The 23,849-nt window shown below is 49.7% G+C and overlaps 1 protein-coding gene across 3 annotated transcripts in view; it reads left to right on the top strand.

Annotated features, from left to right (window-relative positions):
• Positions 1–319: 319 nt before the first annotated feature.
• Positions 320–23,849, top strand: part of LOC132005059 (uncharacterized) — a 63,930-nt gene continuing 40,400 nt past the window's right edge. For all 3 annotated transcript variants that reach the window (XR_009400710.1, XR_009400711.1, XM_059381811.1), the window contains exons 1-2: positions 320–747; positions 6,926–6,981. The gene's annotated coding sequence lies outside the window, so the exon portion shown is untranslated. The remainder of the gene's footprint in view (positions 748–6,925; positions 6,982–23,849) is intronic.

Raw genomic sequence — 23,849 nt, 5'->3', positions numbered from 1 at the left:
CCACCCAGGCGCCCGGAATTTGTCATTTTTATTCCTGATCTTCTTCCTTGCAAGTTCATCTTCCTGCTTAACCTAAAGCGCCCACGAGCTCACCGACCCTCCCCCAAGTCCAGCTAATGAGTTCAGCATACAGCAGGCACTCAGTCAGTAATACAGACCCGTACCTGACGCAAGGGAAGCACTGCGCTCTCCCACACTGTAAAACGGAGCGGTCCCCAGCCCTACTGTCTGCCAGAGGGGCGCTCGGCCGCGTCGGCCGCGTCCTGGGGACTACAAGTCCCAGCGGCCCGTGCGGGCCCGACCCTGTTCCCGTGGTGGGGGTGGGAAGGGACGCAGATTTGTCCCTCCGAGCGTGGCTCCAGGACATGCTGGGGACTCTCACAGGGCAGAGTCTGGAGCAGTTCGGCATCCCCGCGGATGCACAGGGCACCGTTGCTCAGTCCCGGCACCGGTCGCGGGACCCGGAGAGGGCACCTGCGCCCCGCGCGCTCCCAACCTGCGCCCCGCGCGCTCTCAACCTGCGCCCCGCGCGCTCCCAACCTGCGCCCCGCACCGCAGAGGCTGGCGCTCGGCTCTCCGCCCCTCCGCCCCTCCGCCCCTCCGTCGGTCGTTCCAGCGTGCGCGCCGCGTACACCCCGGCGTCCTGCGCGTCTGCGCCGGCGGCAGCCTGAGATCGCGCTCCTGGGCGGCGGGAACCCGGCCTGTCGCGTCCCGGGCGACAGGGACGGGGAGTGGCGTCCCGGGCAGGTGAGTAGAGGCCGCGAGCTCCCCGGCGTGGCCAGGTGCGCGGGCGTTCCCGGGAGGACGCCGCTCAGCCGGCCCTGGGGAGCGCTCCCCGCGCCCTGGGGTGCGCCCCGTAGACCCGCCTGCGCTGGACCCCCGCCTCCGCCTCTCCGAGGAAAGGGGGGGGGCGTTCCTGGGGTTCAGGTGCTTTGGGTGTGGCATCTCAAGGGCGCCCTGAATATGCAAGGAGGTCTTTTCTCCTCAGAGCTTTCCCTTAGTAATACCAGTCTTAAGGGAGGGCGCGCCGGACATTTAGCGTTCCTGCGTAAATTTCATGTGTAACATTGTGTTGGATTGCGGTGTGCACCTGTTGTTTTGATACATTTATATGTGGTAAAAACGATTGCTGCACCAACAGTGGTCCCGCCGTGTGATTACAAGTGTAATATTGTGTGTATTCATTCCGCCGTGCCTTGGGTCTCCGTGGTTTCTTTACTACTCATTACAGTTTTGTGCCCTGAAAAACGTTATCTAATCCCTGCATGCCCTGCTCATCACCCTTTACTCTGTCGTTTTACGGGTTTGACTCCTTCAGATTCCACATGTGAACGATAGCATACAGCACCTGTCTTTCCGTCTGACTTACCCGGCTTAGCACAGTGCGCTCAGGGTCCGTCCATGTTGTTGTGAGTGGCGGGATATTTACCTTTAATATTACGTTGTGTATATGTATTACCTTTTCTTTTAAATATTTTATTTTCAAGTAATCCCTACACCCAGCCTGGGACTGGAACCCATAACCCTGAGATCAGGAGTCGCATGCTGCAGGGACTGATACAGCACCCCGGTACTGTATCTTTTTATCCATTCATCAGCTGGTGGACATCGCGGTTGTTTCTGTATCTTGGCTCTCGTGAATAATGCTTCGATAAGCATGGGTATGCAGAGATCTCGTTGAAATCCTGTTTTTGTTTCAATTGGGTATATTCCCAGACGTGGAATTATTGGTTCATTTCATAGTTCTATTTTAAATTTTTTGAACATGCTCCATATTGTTTTCCATAATGGTTGGACCAATTCTCATTCCCACTACAGGGAATAAGGGTTTGGGTTTGAGCTTGGGTTTTTGGGTTTTTTTCACCACATCCTCGCCAGCATTGTTATCTCTTGTCTTTTGGATGCAAGTCAATTCTGACAGGAGGTGACATGTCGTTGTGGTTTGCATTGGCATTTCCCTGATGATGAGTGATGTTGAGCACGTTTTCATGTGTCTGTTGGCCATCTGGATGTCTTCTTTGGAAAAATGTCTGCTTACTTCTGGCCATATTTTAATTGGATTGTTTTTGTTGCTGTTGTTGTTGTTACTAAGTTGTCTGAGTTCTTTATGTATTTTGGGTATTAACCCCTTATCTGGTATTCCTGTTTCTGTCCACCTTTGTAAGTTGGTGTTTTTCCGTTCTGATTTGCTGAGTCTGTGCATTTTTCCATGTTTCATGTCTTTGCTCTAGATTTTTGCCTTATGATTACTGTGAGGTTTACATCAAACATCTCCTAGATAACACAGTTCTCTTTCTGCTGATAGTTTATCTTCATTTGCCTGTTCAAAGTCTCATCCTTTTCCTCCTTCCCTTGTACATTTTTGATACCACAAATGATTTCTTTTTATGCCGTGATTTCATTACTGAATTGGTGACTTTTAAAAAAGATTTTATTTATTTGACAGAGAGATCACAAGTAGGCAGAGCAGGAGGCAGACAGAGAGGGGGAAGCAGGCTCCTCGCTGGGTGGAGAGTCTGATGTAGGGCTCCATCCCAGGACCCCGAGATCATGACCTGAGCCGAAGACAGAGGCTTAACCCACTGAGCCACCCAGGCGCCCCCGAATTGGTGATTTTTAATGCTCCTTTTTCTTTAACCTTCATGCTGTATTTAAGTGTTTAATATACTATTTTAAAAATGTTACGTTTTTCTAATGCTATCACCTTAATCAGAATTTTGTGTATTTTTGTCCGTTTCAGTTTGAAGAACTGCCTTCAACATTTCTTGAAAGGCAGGTGTAGTGGGGGCGAGCTCCCTGAACTTTTGTTTGTCTGAGAAAGTCTTTACTCTCATTTGTATCTGAAGTTTACTTGGCTGGCGATTTTTGTCTTTCAGTATTTTGAATATGTCTTTCCACTGTCCCTTGACCTGTAGAATTTCTGTGAGAAATCTGCTTATAGCCTCAGGGAAGTTCCTTTACAGGTCTCTGCCTTTTGCCCCTGGCTGCCTTTACCTTTCTTTCTTTATCACAGTCTTTTGACAGCATTGTTGTAATGTGTCTTGGAGAAGGTCTTTTCTCTTGAGATAATAAGGTGATCTGTTAGCTTTGAGGATTTACTTATTCATGTCAGAGAGAGAGCCTGAGCACAAGCAGGGGGGAGCTGCAGGCAGAGGGGAAGCAGGCTCTGTGCTGAGTAGGGAGCTGGATTCGGGACTCGATCCCAGGATCCTGGGATCATGATCTGAGCCAAAGGCTGATGCTTAACCCCAGGTGTCCCTGCTTTGTGGACTTTTATGTCTACTTCCTTCACCAGGTTTGGGGAATTCTTAGCTTTTGTTCCTTTAAATACTGTCTCCTCTCGCCCTCTCTTCTCCTTCTGGTATACCCTTTAATCTTGGTACTGTTTCCTGTAATGGAGTCTGTTGGTTCTTGTAGGGGTTTTGTTTTGTTTTGTTTTTAAGATTTTATTTTTTGGGGGGATGCCTGGGTGTCTTAGTTGGTTAAACATTGGCCTTCAGCTTAGGTCATGATCCCAGGGTCGTGGGATCGAGTCCCACATGGGGCTCCCTGCATAGCCAGGAGTCTGCTTCTCCCTCTGCCTGCTATTCTCCCTGCTTGTATTCTCTCTCTTTCTGTCTCTGGCAAATAAATAAATAAAATCTTTAAAAAAAAAAGATTTTATTTTATTTTTTTAAGTAATCTCTAAACCCAATGTAGACCTTAAATCCAGAATCCTAAGATCAAGAGCCACACACTGCACCATCTGAGCTGGCCAGGCGCCCCTCCTGTACGGTTTATTTGCTTTAAAAATCTTAGTTCTTGGGGCCCCTGGGTCTCTCCTCCAGGTGATCTGCTCTATTTCCAGTGCTTCCTAATGTAGTGTCCATCTCATTTATTGAGTTTTTCAGCTCTAGAATTTCTGTTTGGCTCTTTTTTAGAATTTCAGTCTCTTTGGTAAGATACTCCTTCTGTTCATTAATTTTATTCCTGAGTTCATTGTACTGACTTCCTGAGTTTTCTTGTAGCTCACTGAATGTCTTCATCGCAGCTCTTTTGAATTCACTTTTTAAAAAAATTTTATTTTTAAGTAGGTTTTATGCCCAACGTGGGGCTTGAAATCACAACCCCAAGATCAAGAATTGCACACTCCACCCACTGAGCCAGCCATGTGCTCAGTTTTGGTTTTTTTTGTTTTGTTTTTAAGAGAGCACAGAGAGTGGAGCTGCAGGTGTGGGGAGTAAAAGGCCAGGGGGAGAAGGAGGGAGAATCCTAACCAGGCTCCACACCCAGCACGGAGCCAGATGTGGGGCTTAGTCTCAAGACCCTGACATTGACATGAGCTGAAAGCAAGAGTTAGTCAGATACTCGGGATGGCCTGTGCCGCCCAGGTGCCCCACCACAGCTCTTTTGAATTCTTTCTCAGATCTCAGTATTGTCTTTGGATTCGTTGGTTATTGGGAAATTGTCATTTGCTTTTCGTGATGCTATGCTGCCGTGATTTTTCCGTGTTTGGTGAGAAGGCTCTCTGCCCCCGCCCTGGAAGGAGGGAGCACCTTCTCTCTTTGATTCTCAGGGTTCAACACGCTGGTTGGTAGCATCCTTTCTTCTGTTTCCCAGAAGGTGGCGCCAGGGCACCCATCTCAGTTTCTCTTGGCAGCACTGCCTCCCAACCGAGACTGGGAGCCTGTGAAGAAGCAGATTGGGTATTATAGGGGGCACGGATTGCATGGAGCACTGGGTGTGGTGAAAAAATAATGAATACTGTTTTTCTGAAAATAAATAAATTAATTTAATAAAAAAAAAAAAAGAAGCAGTTTGGGGGAGAGGTGGGGTGGCTGAGAGTGGGGAGGGGTGTGCTTAGCACTGCTGTTCCGGGTGTGTCCCTGCTGTAGGGGGGGTCCTCGAAGCGGGGATCCCGGAGCTCCTTCTGGGCAGGCAGAGGAGCCCGGAAGAGAGACCTCCTCCGAAATGGGGGTGTTGCTGAGGAGCGGCAGCCAGGCTGCAGACTGTCACCCCGCCCTTCGCTGCCCCCCTCTTCCAGTGAAGCCACCCACCTTCCGTGCGCACGGGGATGGGTCTCTGGCGTCCCAATGAGCTGTGCAGAGGTGCTTCCGTTCACATAAGGACGTGGATTTGTGCTCAGAAGGGAGCGAGAAGCGGACTGACTGCTGTCACCAGGATGCTAACATCCCTCTGGTTGTAAAGTCTCGAGCAGGTTCATAGAAGTGGATGTCCTCATGCTACGGGAGGTGGGATGTCCCTCGCCCAGAAAGCAGGGACGCTGTGCTGGGAACCTTGGCATCTGTGGACAGGGGTCCTGGTGCACAGTAGGGCCTCAGCAAATACACAGTGGCTGACTGAGAGGATGCCCAGTGGGAGCGCCCCTCAGAGATTTTTCCACGGATGTGAAAAGATGCCAGGTCCCCAGAACTCACCATCTTCCTCCGCGAAGTGAGCACCACTTCTAACACCACCCCATAGTCACCCACGCCGACCTGAGGGGAGAAGGGCTGGCTCGGAGATGGGGATAACCCTGTCCTCGCAGAGAAATGCGTGTGTCAGCCTTAGCTCTGGCGGGGAAAGGCTTTTGAAGCCATCTTTTCCATTGTCTCCTTTCATTCCCCGATACTCCAAACAGGACAGGGCTCACTGCTTGGTGACCTAAAACCACAGAATCCCAGTGGGTATTCCAAGAAAGGGAGGACTTGCACTCCTCCCCTGTCCCACCTGCAGGGGTCCGTCAGCTCAGGCCGTCCTAACGGAGGACCACAGACCGGGTGGCCCGACCAGCACATGTTTACTTCCCACTGTTCTGGAGGCTGGAAGTCCCAGACCAGGGTGCTAACACGGGATTCTTAGTGAGCGCCTTCTTCCCAGTTTATAGATGGCTGCCTTTGCCCTTTAAGCTCACATGGTGAAGAGAGATCATCTTTCTTATAAAAAGAGACTCTTATAAGAAGAGACTAATCCCATTCATGAAGACCGCATCCTTATGACCTAATTACCTCTCAAAGGCCCCACCTCCCAACACCATCACATTGGGGGGTTAAGGTTTCCACCTGCGAACTTTCGGGAACAGACACACGCAGTCCTAGAAGGAGGAGACTTCAACTCAAGTATTCTTACTCTTTGCCTCCCACGCATGCGCACACTTTCTTGCTAAAATAAATAAATAAAAATAAAATCTTTAGAGAAAAAAAGATTAAGATGTAAATGTAGTCTGAAACTATAATAGTTACATAAGAAAATGTAGGAAAAAGATCTTTGTGACCTTGAGTTAAGCAAAGATTCCTTAGGACACAAAAACTCGAACCACAGAGGACAGAATAATTCATAATTGGTGAGATTAATCAAAAACTTAAAACTTCTCTTTAAGAGAGGTTTAAAAATGAAAAGACAAGTCACAAACTATAAGAAAAAATACGGGTAGAGTAGGTGTTTGTTAACAGACTTGTGGCCCGAGTATGTATATATTCTTGCAATTCAGTATTAAGAGGACAAATAATCCAATTAAAAATGGGCAAATATTTAATCAGATACTTTATCGGGAATTAAAATAAAGGTCGTGTAGTGACCGATGGTGACTGTGCTTACCACGGTGAGCATCAAGGAGTGTATAGAATCGTTGAATCAGTGTGTTGTGTGCCCGAAGCTAGTATAGCATTATATGTTGATTGTATTTTAATAAACATCTTTAGAAAGGTCAGTAGTACATGAGCAGACACTCAGTATCATTCGCTATCAGGAAAATGCGAAAGAAGGACACAGCAAATAGCTAGAGTAATGATCCCAGAAAAAGGTTCGTCTGTGTATGGACATTTGGGGTGGGACCCAAGTGGCATGTCCTGTTGGTGCAACAACAGGAGTGCTGGAGTGTTCGGCGTTGCATGAAGTGATCATTTGTGGGATGAATTCTTAGGTGCTGTCCTGTTCTCTGTCCCAGGTGAGGAGTACAGAAGAGGAGACCGTCATCTAGTCCCGGAGTGGCTCTCAGCAGAGGTGAGAATGCGCATTCTACTGGAAACTGTTCACGGTCAGTGGGTCCAACTTCATCAACACCCATCATTCCCCTCAACAGCTGTGGGGTCTGAAGGTGGAGAAGGACAGAGAGAGGTCAGGGGAGGGAGGAAGAAGAAGATATGATTTCTCCTGGCCTCCAAACACAGGTTCTCCACCAGGGGAACTGTATCCCACACACTTCCTCTGAATCTGGGGATGCGTGAGAGGGCATGGGAGTGTCCGTTGGCTTGTCAGCACAGTGAGTGGGGCTTCAGCTGCTTGAACGAGAGATGCAAGAGATGCTGAATGTTCTTGCAATGAACCAGACAGTCCTATGTGGTAGGAAATATCCCACCAGAAATGCCAGTCATGCCACTGTTGAGGAACATAGGAGGTCCCCACAAGGAAAGTTTGGTGTTGACATGCCCCCCCCATCACTAGGACAGCCCATGAGAAAGAGGGGTGCTCAGTTGTTTACTTGGGTCTGCGCAGAGGCTCCTTGTGGAAGCCAGGCTTCAGCCAGGACGTAACAATCAGAAAGGGGGCCGCCAGACCCAGTCGGAGGAGGTTAATCTTGGTGTGATTTCCTGGTGCCATATCTGAGGAAATGGAAAGAGACAAGCGCTCACCCCTGACCGCAGAGCACCCTCCCTCCCTCCTACTCTGACTGTCATGTTCAGAGCCCGCTTGTGCCTGCTGGTCAGTGAGCTGCCATCTGGAGTCATCAGGGAACAGAAACAGAAGCACCAGGACACAGAATGCATTATATACCATGGCCTCTAGGACAATGCTTTCTTAAAATTCATAATCAATTCAAAATATGTAAAATGTACATTGGCGAGGGCCAAAGAAGAGGTCTGCTCTGCGTGTGCTGCATCATGACAGGGAACAAATAATGCAAGGAGGAGAATGGATGGTGAAAGGGGAAATCCTCAAACCCCCAAAGGCAGAGATTGCTACTAGTCACAGGTTGGGTCATGTGGGGGAGAAAGTCACTGTCCTGCCTCCCACTCTGTGCTCAAGGGTCCCTTCCAATGTGTCTCAGCTCGTGCTGGCTCCCAGGGCCTCTGTTCTCCCAGCGTGGTGCTGAGAACAATAGACTGAAGAGACAGTGCTCTTGTGTGTGTCCTCTCTGATGATGGAGGCCCTGGTCCCTAAGCAAGACAGAGTCCCTGACTAAGGATTTCCCCAGATCGAGATGACAGAGGTCTTGGCTTCTGATTTCTGGTTGAGCATGGAAGTCGTCACTCCACGGTAACAGAGTAAAAAGCAGAACAGACTGAGAAGTCTCTAACTCTTGTTGGATCTGAAATGGCAATGAGGTCACAGAGCAGCCCTCTGCGGGGCTCTCAGAAGCCAACCTGGGAGTCCAGAGAATCACAGTTTGCCGAGCAAGATCCCACAAGCCGAAACCTCCGTGGGAACCCGTGCCAGGTAGGGATACTTGGCTTGGACAAGTCTGCAAGTTAGGAACTCCGGGGAGCTGGTCACAGGGGCTCGGGCATTGGGGTCTGGGAGTTTCACCTCCTGGAGCTCTGTCAGGTTCTTCTGGTGAAGAGCCAAGAAAAATCCCCCTCTGCTTCTTGTGGGGAGAGGGGAAAATCTACTTGGAAATAAAGCAGAGTTCTATTACACGTAATATTACACAGAAAAGAAAGAAATACTGAGCCTCGCCTCCTGGGGTCTGATCAGAGCCTAAGTGACCTGGAAGGAGAGAAACACCCAACCCTAGCCAGCTCTGGCCACCATGTCCCACCACAGCAGGGGGACTGAGAAGCCCTGTGAGGGTCACAGCCCAGGGGCACAGGTTCCTGCAAGCCAGAGCCATGATCCCAGGACCCTAGAAGGCTCCCAGCCCCTCAGCACCAGGTCACTAAAGGCCAGTTTCCAGCAGTTCCTTTGCCTGGCGCATTGTGGCTGGCCATCAGGAGCGAAGGACAGGGTGTACCAAAAGCCAAACAAGCGGTTGGAAGAGACACAGCAGCAGCAGAACCAGATGCGGATCCGGCGGAAATGTTGGAAGGATCATCTCAGGAGCTTAAAACCACCCTGATTCACATGCTGGGGCTGCCCCAGGTAAAGCAGACAGCAGGCAGGAACAGATGGGCGGTGTAAGCAAGCAGGTGGAAATCCCGAGAAAGACTCCAAAAGAAGCTCTGGAGACCAGAAACACTGTGCCAGAAACGAAGAATGCCTCGATGGGCACGGCCGAGGGAGGAAATCGGTGCCTGAGGAGTCGCCAGCAGAAGCCTCCGAACCCAGGAAGCAAGCAGAAACCAGCTGGGAAGAACCCAGAATGGAGGGTCCAAGGGCTGTGGACGATGGTGTGACCCGCACGTCATAGGTACCAACATGAGCAGAGAGGGAGAAACACAAGAGATAAGAGAAATGACAGCTGAATTTTCTCCAAATTAATGTCAGACACAAAACCGCAATCCAAGAAACTGAGAGAACAGCAAGGAGGATAAACATCGGAAATAAAGCCCGAGAACTACCTCTGTGCATACCCTTTCAAGGTAGAAAGTCAGAGGGAATCCTGAAGGAAGCGAGAGGAGAGGGCTCGGCTGTACAGCAGCGACAGTGAGGCTCGCATCCGACTCCCTGGGAACCACCTGGGAAGACAGTGCTGTGGGATGTCAGCGTGTTGAGAGAAATAAAATGCTGATCTAACATCCTGGACCCTGAGACCTTGTCCTTCAAAGTGAAGCAGTAAAGCCTTCCTCAGACCGACAGAAACTGAGGGAATTTGTTGCTGGTACACCTGCCTCGCACGGAGTGTTACCAGAAGTTCTTCAGTGAAGGGAAGGTGATGTGAATCAGAAACTTGGGTCTGCGTGGAGAAGGGCAAGGCATCAGAGGAGGAATAAGGGAAGGTAAAAGTGAGAAGTTTCATTTTTTCCTGTTCTTCAGTGATCCAGCAAGTAACCGCAAAGTCCAGAGCAACATTGTATCCGACTGTGTCTGCTTCTGTCTGCGCCTGTGTTTGCGTAAGGGACATGACCATGGCAAGGATACAGGGCACAACAGTGAGGGGTTAGGGTTATTTAATTATAAATTCGTCCTCCCTTTACCTCTCACCTACAGTTTTAAGCTGTTGCTGGGCTGTGAGGCCCAGAAAGGAGCCTCGGCTTGATAGTAGACAGTAGCTGCCACCGTCCCTGGCTCTCACAGTCCCGAGGGCGAGGTGAGCCATGTTCCCGATGGTCTTCAGACATCAGCAGGCTCAGGAGCACCTGGCTTCAGCAGAGCAAACGTGACAGATGCCATCATGAGGTCTGTCTCCTGGCACTGAAGAGTCACGTTCTCTCCTGGTGTCACCATCAGCCTCTCTGAGTCAGGAAGGAAGGTTTAGGTAAACTTCCTGGAAGAGAAAGAGGGTTAGAAGTGACGGGGAGAAGCAGAGGGTCCCCGTCATCCCTGGTGTCCTCAAAGGTGTTTCCTCAGGGCGTGTGAGCCAAGAATTCCAGATGCACCTTTGCCCAACTGGAAGCAAAGCCTTGTCGAGGAATCAGGACCTCCCGTTCGCTAATCCCTGATCAAACCAGTGTCCTCAGACCATTCCTGCTGACCTCGAGCCCTGCCGTGGGAGAGACCACTTACTGTCCTCTCCTCTGAGTCCCTCTTCATCCTCTGATGTGGGAGGGCCGGATGGGTCAGACCAGATCTTTCTGGGATGCTTCCTTCCCACCTGGAACCACGAGAAGGACGTCTGTGGCTGGGGAGCACTGGCGCGGGACCTCTCTCTGGCAGTATCTGCAGGCTTATTTCCCCGAGTCTGGCTGACTCAGGTTAACGAGGGGGACTTCAGCCATCCTTCCTGAATGGCCCACGGACATCATGGACTCAAGAGGGCAGCGGGATTCTCCCTTGCTGAGAGTGGATTCTGCATTCCTGATAGCAGTCCAGCATCATAGGGTCATCCTCGGCAGGTGCCAGAAAGCTGGGCCAGGTGCTGAGGAAGGGCTTGGGGAGCGTCCCTGGAAAAAAGCAGATTCTGGGGCTGGATCTGATGAGTTCGCCGGTTCTCAGCGAGCTCTTTCATGAGATGTCACCTTGCACCTGTCCAAATGGCGCTCACCCAGAAAACAAGATGGCAGGTGTCGGCGAGGATGAGGAGAACAGGGAACCCTGCGCGCTGCTGCTGGGAGGGTAAGGAGTGGCAGCCGCTGCAGAGAACAGTCGGGCGGTCCTGAGTAGATCTGCCCTAGATCCAGCGGCCCCACTACTGGGAATACAGCTGAATGAATTGGAAACACATCTGCGCCCCCGTGTTCTCTGCAGCATTATTTACAACAGCCAAAACATGACCACTGATGAGCAAATGGGTAAAGAAAATTTGGTGTGGGTAATTGTGTAATGGAATATTACACGTAATATTACACAGAAAAGAGGAAATATTGCCACTTGTGTCATTGTGGATGGGTCTGGAAGTATTACACTACGATAATTGGACGTGGGGACGTAAATACTGTATTTATTATGACATCACTTACATGTGGAGTGTCAAAGAAAGGAAGAAAAGAAGGAAAGAAATCGGAGATACAGAAAACAGATAGATGGTTGCCCGAGTGAAACGGGCGAAGGGGGCCAAAAGCTCCGAATCTCCAGTTACAAAGCTAGTCCTGGGGCTCTAGCGAGCAGCACGGGGACTGTAGTGACCAGCCGTGTAGGGCTTACTTGAAAGCGGCTGAGAGAGTAGAGCTTATGAGTTCTCATAACCAGAAAAAGCAACCAAAAAATTGTTAACTGTGTGGTGTGGATGTTAACTACATTTATTGTGGTGGTCATTTCCCAATATATACAAATTTTGGCTCCTGTTGTGCACCTGAAACTAATATGATGTCATATGACGTTTGTATCTTTTAAAAATGGGGCGCCTGGGTGGCTCAGTGAGTTAAGTTTCTGTCTTCAGCTCAGGTCATGATCCCAGGGTCCTGGGATCAAGTCCTGCATTGGGCTCTCTGCTCAGCAGGGAGCCTGTTCCCCCTCTGCCTCTCCCCCTGTTTCTGTGCTCTCCCTCAAATAAATAAATAAAATTAAAAAAAAAAAAAAAGAGGAAGGAGAATCCTCTGCCCCTTGACAAGAGCTAGAGAAGAAGCCTCAGGGCTGTAAACAATGGTGAGGAGGGTATCCACAAGAAACACTCACCATCGGTCCCCCTGCTTCCTCGGCCAGCACACAGCCCTGCAAGAGAACTGTCCATGAGCCATGTGCGCCCGCCTAGAGCCCATCCCGTGGGGCCTCCCGGGGGCTGCCGCTGAGAAGGGACCCTGGAGGTCAGGCCTCTGGGGCTTCTCATTTCCCCACACTGGCCTGTGGCTCCAGTTTTGCTCTCGGCTCCTTCCTCGCTTCTCCCAGAAGGTCTCCTGTGCAGCTCGCTCCTCCCACGGCCCCAGGACCTGTCCTGGTTCCCCAGATGTCCACAAGCCCTTCTTCCATGCACATCCTCTATCAAAGGACCCTTATTCTTAACGTTTGCTGCTAGAGTCAATTTCCTTGACTCCCCATCCCCCAGGGAAGAAGGCAGGATCGTGCAGGAGACTGTCGAACCAGCTTAACTCCTGCTGATATGCAGAGCCTCGGTGGGCCTGGAAGCCCCCAGACAGTCTGCTCTGCAATGAAAGTGTCCCCCATAATGAAGGCAGAAGCGAGTGGGTCATAAAATCTTCGAGTTTGTAAAAGTCTGCACCTCATGCCATAGGAGACAGAAGATATCACTCTGTGTGAGCAGCTGGAGGGCTGGGACCCTGTGTTCTTCCCCTCAGCATGCCCAGTGTCCACACAGGCCCTGGCCCATAGTAGGACCCCCGTGAGCACACACTGACTGGCTGGCGAGGTGCCCGGGTAAGCACAGCTCAGACTTTATGAAGATGGTAGAAGATGCAAAGTCATAGGGCTGTTTCAGTCCTGTCCTAATCCTCAGCAGAAAATGCCAGAACTTTCCAGATAGACGCTGGCTCCATTTTGAATCCGAGTGATGCTGGGTCCTCGACTCAGTCATAATCTTCTTAGAGGTGACAGCTGTCCGTTCATCTCACTGTGTTCTTGGCACCATCTAGAAGTCTCCACCCAGTAGATGGTCTGTTCATTCAGACAGTGCAAACTTATAACAACTGCCCTTGTTCCTCCCTCCCGGTGCCAGGGTGACACCGTCATCACCCACCTCCACGTGGCGGGAAGGTGCAGCATGTCCTCTCGGGGGAAGGAGCTAGTGAGGACAACCGCAGCCTTTTGTGCTGGAACGTTTCTGAGCCCATCTTTTCTGTTATGTATTTTCATCCCTTATTTCTCCAAGCAGGACAGAGCTCCCTGTGTAGCGCCCTAAAACAGGTCTCAGGAACAGACCGTGTTTCTCCCCTGTCCCACACAACACTGTCCCACACAACAGCTGTGTGTGGGGTATGCTCCAACACTGGCTACACGCGGGGCTCCCCGGGGGGGGCTGTGGAAACTCCCAGAGCAGATGGTGACATCAGCAAGATGGTGGGCTGTGGGGGCCCCGACGCTCGGGTCCCCCACAAAAACAAGAACAGTTACAAAACACAGCTACAGATGACGGAAATAGCTCTGGGGAATCTCCGACTGCAGCGAAGAGGCAGCAGAAGTGCTGAGAGCGCAACAGGCAGGTGTGGTCACGTGGAGAAGTGAGGGCAGCCTTCGACCTGCAGCCCTGTGTCCCCCAGTGCAGAGCAGCTGGGCCCCGGGGGGGACATCCCCTTGGAGGGGCTGCACTGCACGGGGGAACCCAGCAAGCCTCACCCCCATGAGCCCCACAGTATTCACCCGAGGCCAATCCCAGCTGACAGTCCACAGTCCCAGCCGCTGGGGCTCCCTGGGACTGGGGCTGTCCCTGTGGCAGGGACCTGCCCCAGGAGCCTCAGCTGCTGACGTGCCCTGTCCTCCCAGGACCTGTGCTGCTGCTGCGTCCCCCTCCCCGGCTGGAAGCCCCGAGACCCAGTCCCATGAGAGACCTGCTATCACCCACACCTCAGACACCCCACAGCTGCCTTCAGGGGAGAGCCCACCTGCGCCAGCCCAGAGGGGCCGGGAGAGGTGTCCCGGCACAGCCCCACTGGAAGAAGCCTGAGGAAGCAAGCAACACCATCAGGGAATGTGGGAACTTTCCAGGGATGGACTCCAAGGAAACGGAGAACTCGAAGTTCCTGGAGAAGGAATGTAAAGTGATGACATCTCAGGGAGCTCCCAGCTCCCAAGAGCACAGATGCCGGCAAGTCTGTGAGTTCCGGCAAGCAGGCGTGGGGAAGACACATTCGGAACGAAGCAGGACCCCCAACCGACAGCCCGGCCTCTGTGTCCCAGAGCCCTGGGGTTTGGGCCCCTGTCCCTCCTGCCCAGTGCCTGCAGACACGTGGAGCCCCAAGGTGGACTGGTCCCCGTTGCAGTGACCGTGCTGTGGGGGTGGGTGTGCTGCTCTGGCTGTAGCTGTGTGAGGGTGGAGGGCTCGCAGTATGGATGGAGCAAAGGGAGCGGACAGGGCGGTGGACACCAGAGTGGCGGCCGAGCGATATGGAGGATCAGGGCAGAGGACAGATTGAGGACCGAGGGTCCAGTTTGTCTCGGTTAAGGAAGGAGTCTCAGCATCATGAAGCGCGTCCTGAGCGATTCCCACTGGAACTCGGTGCCCTTGACCTGCCGTCTCCCGGCTGAGCACCATGCAGCGTTCGGAAACCTCCAGACCTCTTCAGTTCCTGCCTGCTCAACACCCTCGCGCACCCCTGTAGACACGGCTGAGGGGCCCCGGGACCCTCCACTGCCTCCCGAGTTGGGTGTCCCTCTGAGGCTTGAGGGCTTCAGCCAGCATCGCTGGAAGAACATGTTGGTTGGACACGCTCTGGAACACCTGGCTTCTTGTCTGACTGGCGTCTCGTGTCAGCTCTGCATGTCACCTACACAGTGATGAGAGGAGATGCTCTCAGAAGTCTTACCTCACGAGGGGCGGGTGCCTGGGAGCCGGATGACAGGGCACACGTTCTGTCAAGGACAGAGGAGAGCAAAGGGACATGCTTGCTTCACTCACCGATGATGGACAGCTCTCTGTGGGGGATTTCCAGCCGAAATAGCGCCTGAGCCAGGGAGGGGGATGGCAGGATTCCTTCCGCCATGGGAGTAACAGTAATCTTCCTGTGCATGCACAGCCTCTAGTCACTGCGGTGGGCCTGCAGACGGTCATTGTTTCCCTCACTGTGTGGATAAGGAAACCAAGCCCCAGCACCACGGATGTATTTCAGAGTCACTCGACCAGCATGTGCAGGCGTGGAGGCTGCAAGGTGCACACCTGATTCCTCCTCTCCTGGAAACACAGGTGGGCGGCTTCAGTGTGGACCCCGCTCACCTTCCCAAGACGGGGCTCTTCGATCTAGTCTGGAGTATCGGGATCAGAGGAACATGGTGAAGACAGAGCTGGGCCATGGTGACCACTGCCTGGTGATCACACCCACCCGCCTTGGGGACACCAGGCTTCTGTGGTGCCTACGGACAGACTCGAGAGGCCAGACGTCCTGAGAGCCTCCCTACGCTTGTGTGACCCACTCCTGTGTCACCTCCGCAGATGAGCCACTGCCCGTCTGTACACTCCGTCTGAGGACACTTGCACTCTGAAGACCCCATACACGCATTCCTCTTAATGTCCCACTGTGGCTGGCCAGAGACAGCAGGGACTCTGGAGCCAGACAGGCCTGGGTCTGAATGCTGACTGTGCCGCTCCTCTGTGTGACCGTGAGCAGGAGCCCTCGGCTCTCAGGCTGCAGGCCCTCGTTATCCCTGCGGGTCTGAGTCCCTTCCCGAGGGTACTTGACATTGCTCAGAGTGGTGTTTCCTGCAGCACAAGAGAAGAGCCATGGGTGTTCTGTGGGATGATTTGAGGGGATGCAGTGACCTTGCGTTCTGTAGTATTGATCACGCATCAGAAAGGCACTTCGGTAACTTCCAGTCACGTTAAGGGGTGGGCACCTCCGTGTCTTGCTAATCTTCCTTCTGACAAGAGGTGAGCCACCCTGAGCTCAGAAACTTGACCAGCAACTGCAGGCTCCCCACTGAGCAGAGAGACCGATGCGGGACTGGATCCCAGGACCCTGAGATCACGACCTGAGCCGAAGACAGAGGCTTAATCCACTGAGCCACCCAGGTGCCCCAAGATTTTATTTTTAAGTAATCTCTACACCCAATATAGGACCTGAACTCAACCCTGAGATCAAGAATCACATGCTCTCCTAGAATGTATTATGCTAAGTGAAGTAAGTCAGAGAAAGACAAATACCAGATCATATTACTCTGATGTGGAATTTAGGAAACAAAACAGATGAACATGCAGGGACTGGGGGAAAAAGGAGAGGGAAGCCATAATAAACCATAATAAACTGAAAGAGAATGAACTGAAGGTTGATGGAGGGAAGTGGGTGGGGATGGGCTAGATAGGTGGTGGGTGTTAGAGAGGGCACCTGCTGTGATGAGCCCTGGGTGTTGTATGTAAGTGATGAATCACTAAATTCTACTCCTGAAGCCAATATTACACTGTATGTTAACTAAATAGGGTTCAAATAAAAATTTGGGGGAAAAAAAAAGAATCCCATGCTTTACCAACTGAGCTAGCCAGGCACCTCGCCATTCTCTAATTCTAATTTTTTTCCAATATTTTTATTATGGTAAAGTGCACATAATATTTAGTACCTTGACCATTTTGAAGTGTACAATTTATTGATACTAAGTATGTTCACACTGCTGTGCAATCACCAACACCATCTACTTCCAGAGCTCTCTTCTTGCACAACTGAAACTCTTGTCTCCATTAAACAGGTCCCAATTAAAAAAAAAAAAAATTCTTTACTGTTGATATTAGAGAGTTCTTGATTTATTCTAGATAAAAGGCCTTTGTCAAATACAGGATTTGCAAATTTTTTCTCCCAGACTATAGCTTGTCTTCTGATCCCCTTCTGAGTTGTGCAGAGTGGTGACTCAATTTTGATTCAATGTACCTTACTGTGTTTTTCTTTTATGGGTTGTGATTTGGGGTCGTGTCTGTTAACTCTTCACCAAACCCTTGATCCAGATGATTTTCTGTCATGTTTTCTTTCAAACGTTTTCTAACATTTTAAATTCAAATCTTTGATACACTTTGATTTCATTTTTATAAGGCATGAAGTTTCAGCAAACCAGGAACATAGAAGGGAACTTCCTCAGATGTATGAAGGGCATCTGTGAAAAACCTAAAGTAATAGCATACTTAATGGTGAACAACTGAATGCTTTCACTGTAAGATCATGTAAAAAGCAAGGATAGTCATGCTCACTCATTTCCTCAACAGCATCCTAGATATTCTAACTAGATAAATTAGCGCCCCCCCAAAGTATACAGATTAGAAGTAGAAGGAAAACTGTCACTGTCTCTAGTCACAAAGAATATGATGGAATATGTAAAAAACTTTAAGAAATCTATAAAAAGCTATATGAAATAATATATGAGCTTGGCAAGATAGCAGAATGTCTCAGTGACAAAATTTAAAAATTACTATTGATGTGCACATTGCAGGGAACCACTGCAGGTAATAAATCTGGAGGCAGTATCATTTAGAGCATGTCAATGAGCATGAAAACCTAAGGATGAAATTTAATTGACATATGCCAGACCTGTAGTGTGAAAAAGGCCAAACACTGATAGAGAAATTGGAGAAGTCTAAATAAAGATACAAACTTGTACTGGACCAGATACTCAGTATTAAGATGTCCCTTTTCTCCGAGTGATAGAGAGCATAAACACAAGCCCAACCAGGATCCCAGTAGCCTTTGGTAGAAACTGACAAGTTGATTCTAAAATGTACATGGAAATTTAAAAGATCTAGAATTGCCCGAGTAATTTAAAAACCTGATGACCCAATAGCCTCTGTTGTTTTTTCTTCAGCCTCTGTTTTCAAGACTTTAAAAAAACTACAATAGTTAGAATGGCCAAAATTAGCAAGACAGGAAACATGTGTTGGAAGGGATGTGGAGAAAGGGGAAACCTCTTACACTGTTGGTGGGAATGCAAGTTGGTGCAGCCTCTTTGGAGAACAGTGTGGAGATTCCTCAAGAAATTAAAAATAGAGCTTCCCTATGACCCTGCCATTGCACTACTGGGTATTTACCCCAAAGATACAGATGTAGTGAAAAGAAGGGCCATTGCTACCCCAATGTTCATAGCAGCAATGGCCACGGTTGCCAAACTGTGGAAAGAACCAAGATGCCCTTCAACGGGCGAATGGATAAGGAAGATGTGGTCCATATACACTATGGAGTATTAGGCCTCCATCAGAAAGAATGAATACCCAACTTTTGTAGCAACATGGACGGGACTGGAAGAGATTATGCTGAGTGAAATAAGTCAAGCAGAGAGAGCCAATTATCATATGGTTTCACTTATTTGTGGAGCATAACAAATAGCATGGAGGACATGGGGAGTTAGAGAGGAGAAGGGAGTTGGGGGATATTGGAAGGGGAGGTGAATCATGAGAGACTATGGACTCTGAAAAACAATCTGAGGGGTTTGAAGTGGTGGTGTGTGTGTGTTTGGGGGAACCAGGTGGTGGGTATTATTAGGGCACGGATTGCATGGAGCACTGGGTGTGGTGCAAAAAAAAATGAAAACTGTTAAGCTGAAAAAAAAAAAAAAATCTGGTGCCTGGGTGGCTTAGTCCCTGAAGCTTCTGCCTTCGACTTAGGTCACAATCCTAGGATCCTGGGATCAAACCCCACATCACGCTGTCAGCTCAGGGAGGAGCCTGCTTCTCCCTGTGCCGCTGCCTGCTGCTCCCCACTTGTGCCCTCCCTTTCTATGTATCAGATAAATAAAAATCTTTGGAAAAGTAAATCTTTCTTAACATCACATAAAACCTTGCCCTTACCAAGATTTCAAGGTGCTTACTGGGGTCTGAGGCCAAGAAAGGAGCCTTTGGTAGTAGACGCAGCTGTAGTTTCCAGTGTCATTGACTGTCACGTTCCTAAGGGAGAAGTCTCCTTTGTCTTTCAGGTCGCTGGTGCTATCCACGCTTTCTGGTACTTGTTTTCAGGAGAACAAACATTACATTTTCGAGCATATTGTCTGGCCCATGACACTGCACAGTCACGGTTCTTCCCGGGATCTCATGCCTCCGAAGGGCCTGGAGAGAAGGTTTGCGCAAACTTCCTGTAAGGCAAGGTCACTTCCTGTAAGGAAAGGTTACTTCCGGTGGTGGAAGATTGCTTCCGGTAATGGAAGGTCACTTCCGGTAACAGTGTTAGAGGTATCCTCATTTCTCTCCTTCCCTTGAACTTCTGGGAGGGAGCTGTCACATCGGAGAAAAGATGGCTGACCCCTGATTACTCCCACCTGGGCGTGGATTCAATCTCCTTCTGGAAATTACTCCCACCTGGTGCAGAATTGACCTGCACCTCTGGACGGACCCTGGGCCCTGTGCAGACTCTGGATTATTCTGTTTTTCTATGCGGGGCAAGGAGGTTGAGAGCTCCTTATCTCCCAGTCTTCTGTTAGTTCTGCCTTGCTCTGTTCTCTGTGTCAAGGAAGCCTGTGTTGGAGGGCTGGAGTCATCCTAATGCACCCCCTCCTCACCTGTAGCCATCAGTACAGGGGTATGGCTGGAGAGCGTCTGAAAGGGGCCTTTTCCGTGGAATCTTCACAGGTGACTCCCTGGCATCACTCTGACTCAGATTAAAGAGGTAGATTTTAGCTGTAGATCCCCGTAGAACTGGGTAGCTGCATGGGATCCAGGAGCAGCTTTCCTTTCTGAAAACAAATTTTACCTTCCTGGTGAGAGCTGAGCACTCAGGAATCACGTTGCCCTTGGGAGATACCACCCACCAAGTCACTGAGAGAAGGCTTGGGAAGTGACCCTGGAAAGGAGTAGAGCGCAGGTCAGATTACGCACACACCTTACTTTCCCCTTAAAGGAGAAGGGAAGGATGGGGGAATTTCGGATGAAAAAACAAGTAGCATCTAAATAAGAAAAAACACTCACCGTCTGTTGTATCCCTTTGGCCAGGACAAAGCCCTGTAAAGGAATCACCCATGGGATATAAGCTGTTATTGAGGGAGAAGATTCCTGGTCACTTTATGCCAGATGGCCTTGACTAATGGCAGGAGGTGGCTAGAGTCAGACCCCATCACCAGTCTTCCCCACGGTTACTGCCTTCTCTCTCAGGTACAGCAATTTAGAACATGTAACGCAGGCTGTAGAATAAGTGGCTAGATTAGATGCAGTTTGGGGTAGAGGAGGGTGATACTATCATTGTGGAGTATCTGTGCGGGGAGGATACTTTGGCCTGAGTGCTAAAATTGCCTAGAAATTGACATCATGCCTATACCTGAATATTATTGTAGTAAGGATATTATGTTAACAAGGAGGAGTAGGGGTTTAGTTATCCATGTGATTCCAAGAACAGAAATTTCCTTTATTTCTCCTGTATGGAGGAACAGTTTGAGATGTTTCAGGGGGAAAGTGGGAAGTTATTAGGACTTTTAGGTGCAAACACATGCATACCTCATGCAAATTTAATCTGTAGTCTGAGAAAATGGAAGGTAGTGGACATGTGCTGAGGTATGTGAAGAAATGTTGCAAAGTTAGAGGAACCAGGAAATGGAAAAAGGACAACTACAGAGACAGCAGAGGCGTGTGGAGACCTGAATCTACTTGGAAGCTGCACATGGGAAGCAGCATTGACCTACACCTCTGGACCCCTGGGCCCTGTGCATCAAAGCCCTGGGGGCCTGAACCTTTGTCCCTCCTGCCCAGTCCCTGCAGAATGGGTGGAGCTCCCAGGACAGACCCTTCCCCACTGAGCAGGATATGTGCCCCTTCCGATACTGCTGAAAGTAGGTAGATGGTAGGCCTGCACCAGACAACCTCCTGCAAGTGCACAGAGCAAAGTGAGCAGAGTTCGCGATGAAGTAGGATTACCTGTGGGAGCGAGTGTGATTATTTTAGAGTCAAAGAATTTGAAGGTACTTTTAGTTGCTCATAGTTGTTGGGAAAATCAGAGCAAAGGGAGGAATTTGGGAGTGAGAACCCAGCTTAACCTGTAAATTAAACTTAGTTAAGAAAAATATCATCATGGGGTGCCTGGGTGGCTCAGTGGGTTAAAGCCTCTGCCTTTGGCTCAGGTCATGATCTCAGGGTCCTGGGATCAAGCCCCTCATTGGGCTCTCTGCTCAGCGGAGAGTGCTTCCCGCACTCTCTCTCTGCCTGCCTCTCTGTGTACTTGTGATCTCTCTCTCTCTCTGTGTCAAATAAATAAATAAAATCTTTTAAAAAAAACTGTTAAAAAAAAGGCAAATATCATCATAAAGCATCATGAAGTAATTTTAAGTGAATTCCTACCAGAATTCAATTCCCTCAGTGTGCCATCTCCCAGCTAAGGACCATTCAGGGTTCTGAAACCTCCAGACCTCTTCAGTTCCTGCCTGCTCAACACCTGTCTTCACGCACTCCTGCACACACTGCTGAGGGGGCACCGGGACCCTCCAAACCTCCCAAGTTGGGTGTCCCTCTGAGACTTGAGGGCTTCAGCCAGCATCGCTGGAAGAACATGTTGGTTGGACACGCTCTTGACCACCTGGCTTCATGTCTGACTGTTGTCTCATGTCAGCTCTGCACGTCACCTACACAGGGATGGGAGGAGACACTCTCAGAAGTCTTACCTCACGAGGGTCGGGTGCCTGGGAGCCGGATGACAGGGCACACGTTCTGTCAAGGACAGAGGAGAGCAAAGGGACATGCTTGCTTCACTCACCGATGATGGACAGCTCTCTGTGGGGGATTTCCAGCCGAAATAGCGCCTGAGCCAGGGAGGGGGATGGCAGGATTCCTTCCGCCATGGGAGTAACAGTAATCTTCCTGTGCATGCACAGCCTCTAGTCACTGCAGTGGGCCTGCAGACGGTCATTGTTTCCCTCACTGTGTGGATAAGGAATCCAAGCCCCAGCACCACGGATGTATTTCAGAGTCACTCGACCAGCATGTGCAGGCATGGAGGCTCCGAAGACACACACCTGATTCTTCCTCTCCTGGAAACACAAATAGAAGCCTTAAAAAAAGAATACTTTTCATTTTCCCAAGGTGGAGTTCTGAAGTAAAGAGCCCTATAGACTATCCTAGAGTCTAGGGTTCAGAGAAATGTGGTAAGAACTCAGATCTATAGTCATGGTGCCCAAATATGAGCCAAGAACCACAGCTGTCCTTGTCTGAGGAAATGAGGGGTTTTGGCACCTGCAAACAGGCATCCCTGTTCCACACCCAGGAATTATTTTTTCGAAGATTTTCTTTATTCATTTGACAGAGATCACAAGTAGGCAGAGAGGCAGACAGAGAGGGGGGAAGAAGGCTCCCTGCTGAGCAGAGAGCCCGATGCGGGGTAGATCCCAGGACCGTGAGATCATGACCTGAGCTGAAGGCAGAGGCGTAACCCACTGAGCCACCCAGGCTCCCCACACCCAGGAAATTTTAAAACAACTTTATTGAGATGTAATTCACATGCCATATAGTTTGCATATTGACTACACAGTTTATGGGCTTTCCTACATTCACAGATATGTGCAAACTTCACATAGTCAAATTTAACACACTTTCATGGCTTCAAAATGACACCCCGTTACTTTTCAACTTCTGCTGTATTTCTTTCCCCCAGCATCTGCAGTCCTAAACAACCACTAACCTACTTTCTCTGTGGGTTTCCCTATTCTGGACTTCCATATGAATGGAATCGTGTAGCATGTGGCCTTTTGTGACTGGTCTTTCACCTGCCATGATGAGCTAATCCTCTTTTATGTCTCTAGAATTTCCCCTTGTCAGCATGTGTTCAGTCACTCCAAGGACATTTCTGTTTTGAAGACACCATACTTGTATCCATCTTAATTTCCTGTTATAAGCTGGTGGAAGTAGTCATGACGTTAGAGGCAGGCAGGCTGGGCTTGCATTTTGCCTGTTCTGCTCATTCTCTGTGTGGCCCTGAGCAGGAACCCTCAGCTGTCAGTCTCAGGGTCCTTCTTTAACCCCTGGGCCTAATTCCCACCACACAGGACTGTTTGCAAGGGTCAGAGTGGTATTTCCCTCAGGGTGGCGTATGAACCACAGGTGCCCAAGGAAGTGATTTTAGGCCACATGGTGGCACAGTGCCCTATAGCTTTGGTCACAGCATCGGAAAGTTATTACCCTTTCAGTCAAGCCCTTCTGATCCCATCAAGGGGAGAAGTTCCATTTATGGTGGACTTAGAACAGCTTTCTCTCTGGCTTATCACCCTTTATAGCTAGGAAGTGGTCAGCCATTGGGTCAGAAGCATAACAACCACAAAAGGCTAAAATGTCCTAACATTTTCTGTTTTTCCTTAGTATTCTATGTTTATGTTAATTCCCTGCATTAACATAGGTGGTGACCCTGCATTATTAAACTATTGCTAAGTAGTTTCTATTTTCAAATAAATACCTTTATTTAAAGAAAAAATGTTGACTCACTGTCAGTAAATCATTAAATAAGTGAAGGTAATCTAGGCACAGCGTATGTCACGAATGTGGAATGTATATATGTGGATGTTGGAGAAAACTCAAACGTGGGTCCTAATGTGTGTGAGGCAGTCAGTAAACACAAGCTGGCATTGTTTCTTTTGCATTCTTCATGTCTCTCAGTCTGTCAGTCCACCCTCCTCTGGAACCCCACCCTCAACTTGAACCCTCATCTTAAGGAACTTACCAAAGTTCCTACTAATCGCCACAGTCATGGCCCTGGCCCTGCAGCTTGCTGTAAGGATCCCTCTTCAGCTTTGTGGTCACCAACAGGACGGAGGGAAGCTCGGTGTGGGCAGTGATCTCTTTCTTCCAGCTTTTCCCTTCC

The sequence above is a fragment of the Mustela nigripes genome, chromosome 17 (assembly GCF_022355385.1).
Source record: "Mustela nigripes isolate SB6536 chromosome 17, MUSNIG.SB6536, whole genome shotgun sequence".
Classification (NCBI taxonomy): Eukaryota; Metazoa; Chordata; class Mammalia; order Carnivora; family Mustelidae; genus Mustela; species Mustela nigripes.
This window is presented reverse-complemented; position numbering and strand designations above follow the sequence as displayed.